At 43.2% G+C, this 13,023-nt stretch overlaps 1 protein-coding gene across 6 annotated transcripts in view; it reads left to right on the plus strand.

Moving 5' to 3' along the window:
- The first annotated feature begins 464 nt into the window (after window positions 1–464).
- Window positions 465–13,023, plus strand: part of CREB1 (cAMP responsive element binding protein 1) — a 53,206-nt gene continuing 40,647 nt past the window's right edge. For 4 of the 6 annotated variants that reach the window (XR_008313555.1, XR_008313556.1, XM_053285207.1 and 1 more), the window contains exon 1: window positions 468–718. The gene's annotated coding sequence lies outside the window, so the exon portion shown is untranslated. Of the gene's footprint in view, window positions 719–13,023 lie in introns of all 6 variants that reach the window. The other 2 variants (XM_053285202.1, XM_053285203.1) reach the window with 2 other exon arrangements.

Here is a 13,023-nt window from a genome sequence, read left to right on the forward strand (position 1 = left end):
GCGGGAGAGACCGGACGGCGTGTTTTTCCTGTTTCTTTCATGTTCGGCAGTTTTCGCCACTGGGTCCATCTCGACATCGGCTGTTTCCGTTACCCCGGGTTGGGGGCGGGGACTTGTGTTTATTTATATCTGTGGGGGGAACAGGAGGATTTATTTATTTATTTGCTTTTTGTTTTTAACCAGCTTGGTCACTATAGTTCCGCCGTATGAGATCAATAAATATAGATAAATAAATATGAGGCCGTTCCGCCGGCCGAACTGTTTTCCTGCTCCGACGAGGCGCCGAAGTGCTATTTCGGGCTCTGCAATAATCCCTGCCGGAGGGGGGGGGGGAGAGGGAGAGAGAAAGAAAGACGCGCTCGCTTTTCCTTTGCCCGGTCGTCCCATTTCGCCGCCGCTCAGCCCCCTTCGGGCATTTCCGTGGCAGGCGTTCGGCTGTTTCCGTGCGTGGAAGGAAGGGAGGGGGGCCCTGCGCGAAGGGGGAGGAGGAGAGCCGAGGCATGCTCGGCGGCGCTTGCTCCCTGGCTGGCTCCTCTCAGTCGGCCGCTGCTACTTGCCTGTCGCCGGGGCTGGGAGAGCCTGAGAGGGAGCGTGTGTGTGTTATGTGAGTGACGCGGCGGAGGTGTAGTTTGACGCGGTGTGTTACGTGGGGGAGAGAATAAAACTGCGGCGAGAGCCTAGGCGCGAACGAAAGCAGTGACGGAGCAGCCTGTAGCCGGTAAGAGGAGAAAAGAAAAGAGAGAACGGAGGAGAAACAGACAGACGGAAAGAAGAGAAACGGGGCGAGGGAGGGGCGGCAGCGGCGGCCGGGGCGGGCCGGCTGGCTGGCTGGCTGGCGGCGGGGCTGGGGGGAAGGCGGCGGAGGGGAGCCGCCGGGGAAGGAGGGGGGAGAAGAAGGAGCAGCGAGGGAGGACCGCTCGGCCTGGCGCCGCCGAGCAGGAGGGGCGCCTCCACTTCTCCCCCCCCCCGCTCTTCTTTTTTTAAAATTATATTATTAAAGATGGAGCCTTTTCTTCTTCTCCTTCTTCTCCCTCGCCGCTCCCCCTCCCTCTCCTCTCGGCAGCCGCTGCCTCCTCCGTGCCGAACCCGGCCGCAACCGCCACAGTCGGCCCCGCGCAACGAACAAAGAATAATGGCGGCTGGAGACGGCGGCGGCGGCGGCTGGGCAAAGCCAGGCAGGCGGCAGGGCCAGGGGACGGCTTTGCTGCTGCTGCTGCTGCTGCTGCCGCCGCCGCCGCGCTCCCACCGTGGGGAGGGGACGGCTCGGTTGCTTTCCGGGGTTGGGGGAGGAGAGGAGGAGGTGAAGGATGGGGAGGGGGGGTGGAATAACTGCACCCAACTCCTCCCTCCCCACCCCTCCGCCGCTGCCGCCGGTTCCTCCTCTCCCTGCCGCTGGAAGAGGGAAATGGCATCCGTAGCGCGCTCTCCAGTGTATTTCTTACTCTTGAAGCGCCCCCCCCGCCATCTCGTGGGGCGCGGGAGGGGGCCGGGGGTGATGTGGAACGCGGAAAAAATCCAACCAAACCACGAGCTCTAACAAGCCCTCTTTTCCGCCGGTGCGGGAGCAGCGCCTTCTTTGCGGCTCCACGAAATGGAGGGAAAACATAGCGCTTAGCGCCTGTCTAGGGCGCGCGCACACACACACCCTTATTGTGCGGTGTTTCTAAACATTCACACATCCATGCCACGGTGGTTCTGTCCACACACCCCCGCACCACCACCCCAAGGGGCACAGTGAAATTAAAGGGTGCCGTTCTGCTGTGTGTTTTGTTTCCCCACTTCTCGTTTTGGAGCGAGACGAGAGATCCAGTAGACCTTCCTCCAAGTGTGCCGCTCCCTGCTTAGCCTCCAGCTAAAGAACAGCGTATCCGCCCCACCCCAGAACGCTCCTGCCGCCCTTAGCAGACGTTTGTTTTCCCGCCCCTCTGTAGGCAGGGAGTTCCCTGGCGCTGTCAGCTGAAGGACGGGGGCAGCCCTGCCGCTGCTGCTGGAGCTTTGTAAAAAGGGTGCCTGAACCCGGTGTCCGGAAACTGGCTCAGGCTTGATTGTTCCTCTCCACAGCCAGATAGTTACCAGCGTCTTTTGGCGGGTGTTGAGTTCTTTAAAGATGAACTTTCTTTAAAAAAAAAAAAAGTTTGAAAAGTGCTTTTGAGTTTAAAAGGCCTTTAAGGTTCCCTTAATAAACTGCTTTGGATCAAAAATGCATTCTTGAACACTTTGTTTTCCTCTCAGCCTAGTTTTGGGTATTGTGAAGGGCACAATCAAGGCAATCTTGTCAACTTCAGGATAGCCAGGTTTAATACTCGGGTGCAATAGTTTCATCTCTTTTTACAGTTATTCATCTGTGCTGTGGAGAACAGTTGTATTAAAATGAGGCAGTTCTGACTTTTAAAAATAACTAGTTTTAAATGTACAATTAATGCAACTACATAGCACGGCACTGTAGAGTAGCAAAAACAAGATCCCATACCATCTAAATTTGGGTGGCAAAAGTAGAGGTAAGGATAACAAATCAGTGGGGAGAAGCAAAAAAATGGGAATACGTAGGGTATAACTGCATCTGCTTGCATCCCGCACATACTTTGGCTTTGTTCCACTTCAGGTTGAGGATTAAAAAAGTTAAATCAGAGGCTTCATGAAATAAGTGGATTTTAAGCTGGGGTTTGAAACTGGGACTTTTACTTTCATGGTATTATTTAGAGTAGGATATGTGATTGAGTAGGTCACAAAGTGTGGCTACATTTTGCAATAATACCCCTCATCCTATTAGCATTCTAGAGGATCTACTTTTTTTTGAACAGAACACATAAAGGTCCAGTTCACACTCTTAAAGTCCACGCTGTGTGAATATGCCAGTGGCCTTGTGTTCTGCCACATCTCTTGCACAGCAAAAGTGCAACTCCCTTAGGCATGTTCACATAATGCTAATCTTGGATTAATGTAGTATCTGAACTGGGCCAAAGAGGTTTCATGAAAAAGGGTGAGGTTTGGACCATGTTTACAGAATAGTTCTACACAATATTCTGCCCCATTATCTGACTACTAAAAAGTGAGTTTCATCACAGTTGTAAGTGTAGAACTGATGTTTGCAGCCCCCAAAATTCCAGTTGAAGTGCAGAAATTCTGGTGTTTTGGTATGTGTTTTTAAAAATGTTTTTCAGTTTATATCCAAAACAACTATTTCCTCTCTAGAAGTACATAAAATAATTTTAGCTTAGTTAAAAAAGAAAAAAAGATTGTTTCCATTTTTAAACTTCAAAAAGTCTTTTGGCACCTTGAATACTAACAGAGTTCTTGTGGCACATGAACACAGTTCATCAGTTGCATGCTGTTCTTAGCTGGCAGAAGAAACTAAACCATAGGGCTAGAAAGCCATGAAATGTCTAATATTTCTAAACTTGCAATTTTTAAAACTCATGTTCTCCTGTTTAAATATTTGACAGCAATCATACTTTGCCTTCTCCAAAAAATTTCAGTTGCTTAGTTCTTTGGAAAAAACCTGTTTGCGGGGTGGGGGTAGGGGAGGGAATCTGTGCCAAGATTTTAAAGTAATTTGTAAACATGTCATGTAGTGGGAGGAGGAAGCTGCTTTTCTTAACCTATCACCATAGTAGCTGAAATCCTTGCAAACTTGGGAAGAGTTTAGAGGTATTGGTCTGGAGGCTGTGTGTGTTGGGGATTATCTCCCTGTGCCCTTCTGATCTATCTTGGTTTACTTTGGCTAAATTGTCAGTGGGAGTCATATTCATAGGACCATAGAAAGCTGCCATATACTGAGTCAGACCATTGGTCTATCTAGCTCAGTATTGTCTTCACAGACTGGCTGCGGCTTCTCCAAGGTTGCAGGCAGGAGGAATCTCTCTCAACACTATCTTTGAGATACCAGGGGGGAAACTTGGAAGCTAGATGCTCTTCCCAGAGCAGCTCCATCCCCTGAGGGGAATATCTTACACAGTGTTCACACTTCTAGTCTCCCATTCATATGCAACCAGGGCAGACCCTGCTTAGCTAAGGGGACAACTTGTGCTTGCTACCCCAACACCAGCTCTCCTCCCAAACATACACTGAAGAAGCATTGTGGTAGTCTTCCCCACCCCCGCTGCAAAGCAACTTGTTTTTAATTGCTGAAGAACCGAACGGAAGGAACGTCCTTCATTTGACTTGATTCCATAGGGATCTCATCACAGAGCAACTTGAAAAAAGTAGTAATGGAAATCCCCCTTCATTTTACCAGAATGAGATGCTGTTCTTTGTCCAGTTTTCCAAATGCATTGGATTGCCTTTTCTGGACACCATATATGGAGTCATTGGTTGACTTCAGGCTACTTCTACTCTAGGGTAGGTTCTATGTGCCATAGAGACCAGAACACCTGCATTAAAGAGGTCTTAAGAGGGTGAGGTGTTTTGTTTTTTGGTTGCCACTATATTCTGGAATATGTAACTGTAGTGCAGAAAACTCGCATCAGTGTTATAATGCAACTGTTTCCCCTAGTACAGCTGTAGGGCTGTAACAGACTGCTGTGAATAATCTGGTCTTTGAAATGAATACAGTACAGTATGGCCCTTGCTTTACCTCTTCCTTTATATATATTTTCTGCAAACTGTACCACATATCACTTTGCTTGTTGATATCAACATTTCTATACTTGGCAATCCAAAAGTGTGTTAACTTGAATGCTATATTTAATCATTACTTCAGTCATGTATAATTGGATAGTCGCCTTAAATAAGTGCTGGAAACCCTGACATATATAACTTTAGAAAGGAAGTTTTTAACAGCAAAATCTTCAAGGTTGTCCTCTAAGCCAGTATTCTTCAAACATTACAAATCCAGGACTTGCCTTTTTATCTTGACATGGTATTTTTTTTACTGAATGTGTCCACCTTTCTCTTATGCTTTTCTCCTTCCATTTTTCTTCTCTTAAACTAAGAAACTAAAAAAAGTTAATGGTGCCACTGGTGAAACCCACTTGTGAGTTGTTAAAGGTCCAGTAATTTTCAATCTATCTACTTTATAGGTACTTTCTACACACACACCCCTGTCTGCAAAGGAATCTTAATATCTGCTTCAGAGCCTCTGTGCATTACAGAAGATTTGGGACATGTTTGAGAGTGCACAGTCGATTCATATGAATTCCAAACCATGCCTGTTGAGCCTCATTGGTGCCCTGCTTTAATAGAGTGCTACCTAAAATAGTTCTGAACTCTCAAACATCCTGACTTTTGGATCCCTGTTTTACCTACCTACTGAACTGTGGATGTGTACATGTGCACACACATACACACACACACACACACACCACACCAGCACCATCCATCTGCTTCATAGCAAGCAGGCAGAAACCTTCCATCCAGTCATGTATATTCAGCCTGCTGCTGTGCTGGCACTCTCCAGTAAAATGAAAGCCAATTTTTTTGTTGTTATTGGAGTCTGTCCTCCGTATATCTAAAAAATGCCACATGTCTTCTGTTTTGCTCCATGGGGTTTAATGTGTAATACAAAAAAGAGACACTTGCTTACTGGCTTTACATTTTTTTTCTTTTGGGACTTCTGTAATGTGCTCATATCTCCCTAAGGACTTCATTAGTCATTTATAAGAAAAAGCACTTCAATCAATCAATCAATCATGTTTATTTACAGTCATAGACCAAAATTTACATACATAATAATACACATAATATAGTAGTAATATATACATAATATAATCAGGAACATGGACTCATCCTAATCAGCAGTTTCCCGTTTGCATAATCTGGTTTACCATCTGTTGTCTAGCCTTCTTAGCTGCCTCACAGAACTTAGCAACTTTAAATGTTACTTCCTCCTTCTGATCTGAGAGCAGATAGTTGACGTAAAATGCATCTGTATGACCTGGGAAATCAGTCAGTAATGAGGAAATATAACAAGTTCGTAAGTCCCTATAGAAGAGACAGCGGAGTAAAATGTGAAAGATAGACTCCTGTTCTCCAGAGCCACAAGTGCAAGAAAAAGCACTTGAAACTGATTGAATTCAGTTCTATTTTGCTGCTGTTTTTATTGGCTATACTAAATTCTATCCCAGATGGGATACAGAGATCAACACTGTTAAATTAAAAAATAAAAACAATTTAAAGGGGGAAATACATGTGGAGTTTGCATTTTTTAAACCTCTGAACCCATTGGGTGCTGGGGGGAGTTCATGGATCACAATGGAATATAGTGCCAAAGCTAATTGAGATTGCAGTCTTTGGGCACATGCAGAAGTTAAGTTGCTTTTTTTTGCAAGTTATCCTGATCATTCCTATTCTTAAATGTACATATGTTACTATGTGAGCTGCAAAATCCTGGTTATTGTGTAGCGAGTAGCATGGCCATGGGTGCACTTCTTCATCTTCTAGAATCATAGACTTTGCTGTTTACCAGTAATTGTGATTGCCCAGCTCCTGCATCAGGAGTGTGAGTGTGCTTTCAGGAAGCCCTCAGTAACTGACATAAGGAAGAAGCATAACTCATGAGCTAGATTTTCAGAACTATTGTATTTTGAACATAAAATAAGATTGAGCACTAAAGCTATTTTGTGTACTTTACTGTATTAATGTCCTTGGGGATATCATTTGTATGATCATGGATACCAAGCTACAACTAATCTGTTATTAACCCTGTAATACTCTACTGCTTCTGTTCACTCAAAATGAAATACAGCTAAATCAGTACTTCAGACATCATGAAATTGTCTTTTATTTTCATGAAGAAATCCTGAGAGTTGAAAATGTAATGTTTGCATTTTTACCTGGGTTCTCATTTCTATAGATTACACTGCCTTTTTCTCTTCAAATTTCTGCTATACCATTATGGCTGGAATTCTTGATTGCAATGAAAGCTGGAGTTCTTACTGTTCAATAGCCCATGGGCTGCAAGAAGTTCTCGCCATTGAATGAGGCTGGCAGAATATATGTTCATTCAGGTTTGAGTTGTGTCCTCTAGGATGGTGGGAGACTGGGAGTTCACTTGTTCTCAGCGAGTTTATGCATTCTTTTCCTCTTAATTGTTACTACCAAGAAGTAATTGCTGGATTTACTCCTAAGTAACTTAAAGCATTGGCTAGGGCTGATTCAGTAGAAGTAATTTACTTTGCTCTAGTGCAGCCTGAGATAACTGGAAGCTATTCTTGGGTAAATGCCCCAGAGTATTCAGCATTACTGTTCTTTCTGGGCAGACTGAAAATGTTGGTGGCTTAATACTATCCATGTACATTGTTGAGCCTTACCTCACTAGTAGTAGCATACATAAGGATGATTGGGTCTCTGACTTCCCTGAAATAATTGAAATTTTGTTGAAAAATATAACTGTCTTCAAAAGAAAGTGACTCACATCCATCTTAGATGTGTTTTGGAAAACAGCAGTATCCTGTCTTGCAAATACTGGGTTTCAGAGAAGAGTACAAAAAATGTATGAATGCCAATTGAACTGTAAAAATTCCAGCATCCAGACTAGTCTTGTTAATGTTGTTGCACTAGTATAAGGATGACATACTGGACAGTCATTGTGCAAAATGCACATCTGTTCCAGACTCATTCTTGTGCTTGCATATCATCTTGCACAAGCCTGTATATATGCAAATAGGGAACTCCTTGCACGGCTTCTTACACAAGCCTGCTTGCATTCAAATAGGAAACTTCTTGTACAACATGCATTGGATAGTTCTGCTAGCAAAAAAAAAAAAGTCATCCTGCTCACTCTACTGTGGGAGCTTACCTATATTTAATATCTAAGAGCTGGTTACATTGATACAGCTTTTGAAATTATTGATAAGCCTATTAATGGTTGTACATGGAACAATTAAAATGTGGAGATGACACTTCCAATTATAAGTATGTACATGCTCAGTATTTCAGTGTTTCCTGGGATTTTTTTAACCCCCAAACAATTGGCTTTTTAATTCTGTTTGTCATTTGACTCTTCAGCTTGTTGCTCAGTGTCTCACTCTTGAGCTCACAGTTGCTTTAGCATTCTTTTTCAAATGTTCAAACTCTAGCTGCCACCACACAACTTTTTGGGGGGCATTACATGTGTGAGGGCTGTATTAACTAATGCCTACAGGGCTTTTAATTGCAAATGTACATATGTTATCTTATTTATGGACCATAAACATGTAGGATACAATGTAACCAAAAGTAAACACTTTAACGCCCCATTGATTTATATTGAAGAATTAAGCACATGCTTACATCCCTTCCATTGTGATCAGTGGGATTTTAATGTGCTTCTATTTGGCTGCATCATATCCATATTTATCTGCATTGATTCCCTGTATTGACAGTTGCACTTGTTAAGAACAAAGAATTGAATACAGTACTCAACTGTTAAGTTAAAAGCTGGAAAGAACATGCATGCTATTTGTTCACTCGCTCACTTCTGCACCACTTCCCTGATTGGCCAGTTTGAAAAAGAGGATGTCTTCTCCATATTGTGATGTTTCTGTCACATTCACAGAATACTTGCCTCACTGGCCATATACGTGCAATGTTAATTGCAGCCTCTGTTGATTTGAAGGTTTGATCCTACAAAGTGTGATAGCCTGTTTTATGTTAGTGAATGACTGATTTAAACATTAGATATATCTACTTTAGTGTACTTTAAAGTCTCTTGACATACCTTTTGCTTGGAGCCCTGCAAGTTTTTAATCTGCCATTGCCAGGCACAACATGAAATGTTCACCTTCCTTTCTATCAGCAGAAAAGTCAAATGCACTAATTAAAAATTGTATTTTGGTGTGCTGCACAGAGAACCGCTAAAATGTATGCACTTGCATAATAATAATAATAATAATAGTAGTAGTAGTAGTAGTAGTAGTAGTAATGGCTAGCATCCTGACTAATGAAACATGCACATTGGAAGGGTCTCTGGGAATGTTCAGGGAACCCTTGCACAAGTCCCCCAGATCATCTGTGGTTGCATTGTTGTGCAAGAACAAGCACTTTTTATGAGCACTTTTCACACTCTGGAAGCCCTCTGTAAGAACAGAAATGCGTTGTTGAAGGTCATTGATTGTTTCTGCTCTTACAGACCACTTCTAGTACACAATCAACACTCAGAAGCACAACAGTGCAACTGCAGAAGGTCTGGGTTGCACAAGGGCTCCTAGGACGTCCCTGCAAACCCACGTAACATGCACACTTGGTTAGGGGTGTCAGACAGTACTTATTTATATTTTATTTAAAATACTTATATACCACTTTTCAACAAAGTTCACAAAGTGGTTTACAGATAAGCAAGACAACGGTTCCTTGGCCCAAAGGGACCCTCAATATATTTCTTTCTTTCTTTTTTAAAAAAATGTTGGTTGGGATGCTGTGTTGTGTTGAATAGGAACAGTTGCTCTCCCTCTGCTAAATATTAGAGAGCCATTAGCAAAAGTTAAGGGGTAGTAGGGTAAATAACAGGGTTATATAGTTATATAGTTACTCAGTTATTCTTCCCTGAATTTAATTAATTAGCTGTGTTATTATGTAGACAGAAGCGTCTTAAGAACATGTTTGCACCAGGTTTTTTTTCCTAGGAGGAGCAGCAACAAACTGTCTTTGCTTGTCCCTCCTCACACATTCTGCTTCTGTTCTTTGGAAATGTGGAAAGGATTCATGCTTGTGAGGAACAGAGTAAGACTTACTTGAGCTTTTTATGTGTAGTGACAAGGCTTGCGTACATACTAGTAGATCCACTGGTTCTGAGAGCTTGAGCTAGGGATGAGTGAATCTGCTCGACCTCAAGCTGGTTTGACATTGAACTTGGTCAGCTCGAGGGCTTGCCCTCAAGCCAAACCAGTCTTGGTTCAGCTTGAACTTGAGCCAAACCCCCATGGCTGGTCTGGGGGTTCTAACAAAATAATAATAATTCTTTAAAACTCGCCATGGGGGGGATCTCTGGTGGTACCCCCTCCCCCCAGTCTCCAATTGGCCTGGTTTGGGCAGTTTCCCAGCCATTTTGGCCCATTCTGGGCCTTTTGTGCTGGCGGCAGCCTCCAAAATGGTCACCATCTGCACGAAGCTCTGGGTGTGAAGAGGCCCAGAATGGGCCAGTAATGGCTAGGAAGCTGCCCAAACCTGGCCAATTGGAGACCTGGAGGGAGGCCGGCACGGGGAGGGGGAACCACCAGAGAACCAGCCGTGGCAACAACCCCCCCCCCCGATGGTGAATTTTAAAATATATTTGTTAGAACCCCCAGAACGACTCAAATTCTAGCCGAACTGGGGGGAGTCTCTTTGGGGGGAGGGGAACTGAACGTGCCTGGCTCCATTCGAGTCCAGTTTGGACTCAAACCAGGCATACCCATTTCGTGCACACCCCTAGCTTCAGCCTGTTGCTTGAAAAATAAATTTGGACTCTTTCTAGCAACATTAGGAAAAGCTGAAGACTTTTGCTTGACCCCATTCCATGCCAAACTGATTACTGGGAAGGATTCTAACGCCGTTTTAAGTAGCAGCCCAGACCCCTTCCTGCCACAGGATCTGTCCATGAGTAAGCTTCCTAACTTACCATTAAAATAGTTTGTAAGCTGGAATACTTACTTGTGAATATACCCAATAGTCTTTGTGATGTTTGGACAAATATCCATGGTATGCATTTAACAAAGGAACTCCTTTTTCTGAAGCGATACCCAAAAGTGAAGCACTAAGCAGTTACTTCATCCAGAATTTGGTATGAAGGGTACCCACTTTTTCTGAGACATCCCTGGGAGCGGGGAAGAGTGAAGATGTCTTAAATAGAATAGAGAATGATATTACAAGCTATGTTAATTTTCTCTGCAGAGAAATTCATGATTGGAAATTAAAGTTTGTTTTAAGCACGAGAGGGAGTCTTGATGATGAATACTTCCCTCGTGTCATTAGAACACAACTGCCAATAAAGATTCCACTATGTGCCATATATGGCTATAACTTTCTGATTATGGATAGAATGACACTGCTAATATGGGTCTATCGCGATCAAGACACTATATTTGAAATAAAAAGCCCACCTGAGGGGAAAAACAAACTAGGCTTAATACTACTGCATATGTCTGCAAACAATTGAATATCACATTCTGTCATCATATTTGCACCACTAGCATCTGCCCCTTATTCTGTCCTGCTACCTGTTCCATTTTACATTAATGTAACTCTTTGACACTGACTACATCCAGACAGCAACTTCCCTCAAGGCTAATTTAGACTGTAATTCTGTGCACATATATCTGGGAATAAATCCCATTGAACTCAGTGAGACTTCCTTCCAAGTAGACCTGTGTTGGGCTGTTAGTACTGTTACCTGGAACTGAAGGGGAATATACAAGAAAGTAGTGTACATAAGTATGGGGATTTTATGTGACATCTAGTATTTTGGACTCTGCTGCCCATGCTAATCCTGCTAGACCCTCTTTTGTCTTTGAATTCGTTGGGGTCAGCTTAGGTACATTCCGTGCACGATACTTCCATCTGGCACCAGGATTAAATAATGTGATGGAAATGTTCCTTTAGCTTGTAGCACTTTAGTGGATGAAGATTGGATAATGTTTTACTTTTACTAACCACAGATCTAAGGGATAGGGCAGATTAAAGATTCAGGTAAATAAGGACTTGATAAATCCCAGGTGTTAGGGAGCTGTGGCACCTAGACTAGGAGGCAGTTATTTAGTAAATCTCTCAGGCAATCCTATTTTTGTTCCTTGTTACATGTTACTTGTAAATGGAATAAAAAGAAGCCCATTTACCCTTCCCCTCAACAGTGTTCATCACGAAGTCTGGTAATTTGGTAAAGTGTCCACTGTCTAACTTTCAAATTTGGGGGTTGGCTCCTAGATCCAAATAAAATTTGTCAAGGCCTGAGATAAACAATTTACTTCTACTTTTCTTTTTCCCCATCTCTCTACTACCTGAAAAACTACAAGCAGCTTCATCATCCTGTCATCTAGTCATGTAATATGCTAGCTCAACCACATTGAAACAGCACCTCTGTGTCTTTGCCTTGCTTTTATGGCTATCAGGACAGATTAGGCTATTCTGTAAAGGGGGTCTAGAAATCGAACAAATAAATAATATCAGCATCATGCATGTATCTATATAATTGCAGTGCTTTAGAGCTGTGAAACTGATTTACTACCAGTTCCCAGCATACTGCCTTCCTCTTTGAATGTTCCATCTCACTCTGCTGTGAATGAGAGGTTAATCCTGGATGGGGATGTGCAGACTGGAGCAGCTGGGGTCACTAGGCGCCTTCTCTAATGGTGTCCCTGGGTGCTCTGTATTGTCCCTCACTGTAGTAGCTACCATTCATTCCAGTGAGGAAAAGCAAAGCACTGGTTTTGACATCTTTTGACATTGGATATAGCTTCTGACACCAAGTGGAGTCCAGTCACCACTAACAGATACATGATGGTGAAGAGTAATGCCCCGCCTGAAGGAAACGCCAATATTATGGGGGAGGAGCAGTTTGCTAATCCCCCCTCCCCCACAACACAAAAATGAAGAAGCCAGATTTGGGTGGGAGAAGAGGAAATGCAGAATGTTGCTTCCTCTCAACCCACAGGCTGAATATTATTATTGTTGTTATTTATTATTCTTATTATTACTATTATTATTTTTTTATTAAATTTTATATTCCGCTCTTCCTCCAAGGAGCCCAGAGCCGTGTACTACATACTTAAGTTTGTATGTACAACATACAACAACCCTGTGAAGTAGGTTAAGCTGCAAGAGAAGTGACTGGCCCAGAGTCACCCAACAAGTATCATGGCTGAATGGGGAATTGAACTCGGGTCTCCCCGGCCCTAGTCCAGCACTCTAACCACTACACCACGTTGGCTCTTGTTTATGTTAATCTTGTTTATGTTAAATCTGTTATGTCTTGTTTATATTAAATATGGCTGTTGTTTGGGTTGAGTTTCTTACCTCTTTCTAAAGGCTTGGTGGCCATGTTTGATTTGTGGAAATGGAGTCTAGGACCAGATTTAGAAAGGTTCTGCCTGAGGTAATTGCCTCAGTGATGAAGGGAGAAGGAGTAGAGGAATG

The sequence above is a fragment of the Hemicordylus capensis genome, chromosome 1 (genome assembly GCF_027244095.1).
Source record: "Hemicordylus capensis ecotype Gifberg chromosome 1, rHemCap1.1.pri, whole genome shotgun sequence".
Lineage (NCBI taxonomy): Eukaryota > Metazoa > Chordata > Lepidosauria > Squamata > Cordylidae > Hemicordylus > Hemicordylus capensis.